Source organism: Schistocerca piceifrons, unplaced genomic scaffold (assembly GCF_021461385.2).
Source record: "Schistocerca piceifrons isolate TAMUIC-IGC-003096 unplaced genomic scaffold, iqSchPice1.1 HiC_scaffold_1265, whole genome shotgun sequence".
Taxonomy (NCBI): Eukaryota; Metazoa; Arthropoda; class Insecta; order Orthoptera; family Acrididae; genus Schistocerca; species Schistocerca piceifrons.
Window position 1 is genome coordinate 7,501 of NW_025727086.1, and position 5,000 is coordinate 12,500.

A 5,000-nucleotide genomic window follows, 5' to 3' on the forward strand; every position below is an offset into this window, starting at 1 on the left:
CAATTGCAAGCCCCAATCCCTAGCACGAAGGAGGTTCAGCGGGTTACCCCGACCTTTCGGCCTAGGAAGACACGCTGATTCCTTCAGTGTAGCGCGCGTGCGGCCCAGAACATCTAAGGGCATCACAGACCTGTTATTGCTCAATCTCGTGCGGCTAGAAGCCGCCTGTCCCTCTAAGAAGAAAAGTAATCGCTGACAGCACGAAGGATGTCACGCGACTAGTTAGCAGGCTAGAGTCTCGTTCGTTATCGGAATTAACCAGACAAATCGCTCCACCAACTAAGAACGGCCATGCACCACCACCCACCGAATCAAGAAAGAGCTATCAATCTGTCAATCCTTCCGGTGTCCGGGCCTGGTGAGGTTTCCCGTGTTGAGTCAAATTAAGCCGCAGGCTCCACTCCTGGTGGTGCCCTTCCGTCAATTCCTTTAAGTTTCAGCTTTGCAACCATACTTCCCCCGGAACCCAAAAGCTTTGGTTTCCCGGAGGCTGCCCGCCGAGTCATCGGAGGAACTGCGGCGGATCGCTGGCTGGCATCGTTTATGGTTAGAACTAGGGCGGTATCTGATCGCCTTCGAACCTCTAACTTTCGTTCTTGATTAATGAAAACATACTTGGCAAATGCTTTCGCTTCTGTTCGTCTTGCGACGATCCAAGAATTTCACCTCTAACGTCGCAATACGAATGCCCCCGCCTGTCCCTATTAATCATTACCTCGGGTTCCGAAAACCAACAAAATAGAACCGAGGTCCTATTCCATTATTCCATGCACACAGTATTCAGGCGGGCTTGCCTGCTTTAAGCACTCTAATTTGTTCAAAGTAAACGTGCCGGCCCACCGAGACACTCAATAAAGAGCACCCTGGTAGGATTTCAACGGGGTCCGCCTCGGGACGCACGAGCACGCACGAGGCGGTCGCACGCCTTCAGCTCGCCCCACCGGCAGGACGTCCCACGATACATGCCAGTTAAACACCGACGGGCGGTGAACCAACAGCGTGGGACACAAATCCAACTACGAGCTTTTTAACCGCAACAACTTTAATATACGCTATTGGAGCTGGAATTACCGCGGCTGCTGGCACCAGACTTGCCCTCCAATAGATACTCGTTAAAGGATTTAAAGTGTACTCATTCCGATTACGGGGCCTCGGATGAGTCCCGTATCGTTATTTTTCGTCACTACCTCCCCGTGCCGGGAGTGGGTAATTTGCGCGCCTGCTGCCTTCCTTGGATGTGGTAGCCGTTTCTCAGGCTCCCTCTCCGGAATCGAACCCTGATTCCCCGTTACCCGTTACAACCATGGTAGGCGCAGAACCTACCATCGACAGTTGATAAGGCAGACATTTGAAAGATGCGTCGCCGGTACGAGGACCGTGCGATCAGCCCAAAGTTATTCAGAGTCACCAAGGCAAACGGACCGGACGAGCCGACCGATTGGTTTTGATCTAATAAAAGCGTCCCTTCCATCTCTGGTCGGGACTCTGTTTGCATGTATTAGCTCTAGAATTACCACAGTTATCCAAGTAACGTGGGTACGATCTAAGGAACCATAACTGATTTAATGAGCCATTCGCGGTTTCACCTTAATGCGGCTTGTACTGAGACATGCATGGCTTAATCTTTGAGACAAGCATATGACTACTGGCAGGATCAACCAGGGAGCTGCGTCAACTAGAGCTGAGCAGCCGGCCGCCCGGGAGTGTGTCCCGGGGGCCCGCGCGAACACGCAAGCGTCCGCTCAATCATTCTGCAAACAGGAGGAGGCTGAGCTCCCCTGCACAATACACCTCGAAACCCTCTCAGGTCCCGGCGGCGCGCAGCGCCGTCCCAAGTACTTGGTCGGGTTCGAGAGAGGCGCAATCGCCCGGAGTTAGGCGAGTAGACGCTTTCGGTGCGACCACCCGTGCTCCCAACTGAGCTTGCCGCTGCCGACAGAGGCCCGGGAGCGTGCTGTCGTGGCATTGCCGGCGGGAGACAACACGCGCCACCTACGGTGACCGGCAGCTCCAACGCCAGCGCCACAGAAGGACAAAAGCCCCACTTGGGTGCCGAAGCGAACTCTCCCAGCACAGCGCACGCGCCAACACATCCGCACAGCTGCGATACAAACCACCAGCGAGAACCGCTGGGGCGACCGAGCAGCAGACGGCGTCGCGGCGCCGAGCGCCGGGCGGCGGCGCATCCTCAACGCACACAGTCCTCAATCGGACCAGCACACTGAAGATGTCCACCGCGCTTCGCACCGGGCCCGCGAGGACCTACTTTGGCCGCACGGCGCCGCGCGCAGGGTGCGCCGGCGCGCAGCTGCGACGCCTGCCGCGTCCGTCGGCCGGCGCGCCTGCCACTGGCCGCCCCCACCAGCCGGCTGTAGCGCGTGCGCCCACGCACCGCGCGGCCAGCACGCCGGGAGGCGCCCCCTCACCGGCCGGGGACGGTCCCACCCAGCCACCGCCGCGTATCGCTTCACACCCAGATGCCGTTCAGTTTCGTCGGCATGGTGGGTATCGCTGGAACAACCGGTTAGTACCTCAACCTATCGTCGCCATCACCGATTCACCCCTAGCGAGAACAACCGCACCACAACAGGTTACCATTTGTTCATTTGCGTAACTTCACCAGAAAACGCAGGCGTCCATCGCCATTTGCAACTTCAACGATTATTGCATGCCTGTGTCAGGTGTCACGCCACACTACGTCTGCCCACATACACGCAACAAAATGTGCACGCCTAGACAATACGTGGAAGGTGGCCCCCGTACGTATGCGATGTCCATTGCTCGAACGACTGTCAACCGGCCTCTGTAGCATGTCGCAGATATGGAACGCGGTGCACCATGCCATCACGGTGTGTGAGGAGAGACGACTAGGTCCGAATACATCAACAGACAGCTCATGCTGATCGCCATCCACGGCGTCCGTTCCTCCCACACGTCTCTATGGCGTACCACACTGCAATCCAGCTCTCATAGGGAGACGACACGTAGCTGCGTGCACAATATTTGCACTGTATGGTCCGCCGTTTTTGGGCGCAGTCGTTGTGCGGTCACACATGTGCCACGATGTATCATTCAGTACATAAGGACGAATGTGCAGTACAGATTGTGGTTCACGCGTACGACATCAGCGGACAGTTGACACAGGCCGCACCACAACGTAGCCTGAGTACGTCGCATGCGAAGGGCATTGAACATGCAAACTTCTCACCAACCAGCTTGCGAAGGCAGGGGGCAAGGTGGGGACGTGGGGAGGGGCGGCATGTACGTCCTGCTGCCATCCACATTACAGTGTACAGCAGGAGCATGTGGAAAGTGAGCAAGACTTGCAAGGTGTTTAACATGAAGCGATACACAGGGGTGCGGGCAGTGCGAGTAGCGAACTATATTGCGAGGGTTGCGGGTGGGCAACACTACAGTAATTGAACGAGTCGTATAACAATTACAGAGCAGGTTTAGGCGACAACGTGGGTTACGTTAAGGCGACAACATGGGTTAGGTTAAGGCACAACATGGGTTAGGTTAAGGCACAACATGGGTTAGGTTAAGGCACAACATGGGTTAGGTTAAGGCACAACATGGGTTAGGTTAAGGCACAACATGGGTTAGGTTAAGGCACAACATGGGTTAGGTTAAGGCACAACATGGGTTAGGTTAAGGCACAACATGGGTTAGGTTGAGGCACAACATGGGTTAGGTTAAGGCACAACATGGGTTAGGTTGAGGCACAACATGGGTTAGGTTGAGGCACAACATGGGTTAGGTTGAGGCACAACATGGGTTAGGTTAAGGTACAACATGGGTTAGGTTAAGGTACAACATGGGTTAGGTTAAGGTACAACATGGGTTAGGTTAAGGTACAACATGGGTTAGGTTAAGGTACAACATGGGTTAGGTTAAGGTACAACATGGGTTAGGTTAAGGTACAACATAGGTTAGGTTAAGGTACAACATAGGTTAGGTTAAGGTACAACATAGGTTAGGTTAAGGTACAACATAGGTTAGGTTAGGTTAGGTTAGGTTACACGTTGTTGTACGGAAAGGTGTAGGGGGGGGGGGGGCGGGGGCGGCAGGTTCGTTGATAGTGATTATAGTAAGTGAATGCTTGTGACATGATCAGATTTGTCACGTCAGGATGCACCTTTGGCTTATTAGAGGCGGCGCTCCAATTCTATGCTTGTGTGAGACCTGTGTCTTTGACTCATGTCATTGTTTGTGCGCTGTGACAGGAGGTACTATTGTGATGTTGGGTGCACCGTTGTATAGGACATGTGTGGGTGTTGGTGCCTGGTCTGCGCAATGGTGGATGTCGAAAGGCTGGGATATTGTATTTTCCGCACGGACCTCCTGGTCTGGTTGTGATAGTGTGGATTGTGTAATGTGGCGGAGAAGATGCACTGGATGTTGTTCCATGCTGGTGCTTACATATTGTATGTGCGCCTGTTAGAAGCAGAGAGTGGTGCGTGATCAGAGTGTCTGGCTGACGTGTGGTTCCCATTTTGGGCAGACTCTTTCAGCATGTATACGGACAGTTGTGTATATTTGCTGTAGTTTGATGGCTCTGCATTGATTACTAATCAGCGCCGTGTGTACGGGTAATCTGGTTCCAGTCCAAAATGTTCCATCTGTGTACATTAGTGACAAAGACTCCCCCCATGCAGTGGGGCTCGGTCTGTTATAACTCTTCCGCGTAATATATTTGCCCCACGTTTTTGCGACTGCGAGTGCGAGTGCAACGCGCATGGGGACCGACATGCTGATGGCTCGGTATCGGACGCCGTACAGTGAGCAACGCGATCGCGTCTCTCGCTCGTAAGTGGTACAGGTCGCGGCTCATGTATACGGACAGCGGGAATGTCGCATATTGGAAATAACTCTTCATGAAACGCAAGTTATAGGGGTGGATTGCACTTTACGAGTGCGGGAAACGTCCGCCGTTCATCCGCTGGAGGTGCGAGTTTGGCGGTTGGGGTGGTGCACGAACGGGTGCGGGTGGCGTCATT

At 54.1% G+C, this 5,000-nt stretch overlaps 1 non-coding gene across 1 annotated transcript in view; it reads right to left on the minus strand.

Moving 5' to 3' along the window:
• The window catches only part of LOC124731007, a 1,909-nt gene extending 244 nt beyond the window's left edge, over positions 1 to 1,665 (minus strand). The window contains exon 1 of the ribosomal RNA XR_007008130.1: positions 1 to 1,665. This exon is cut by the window's left edge and continues 244 nt beyond it. This is a non-coding gene — a ribosomal RNA (small subunit ribosomal RNA).
• Positions 1,666 to 5,000: the final 3,335 nt, after the last annotated feature.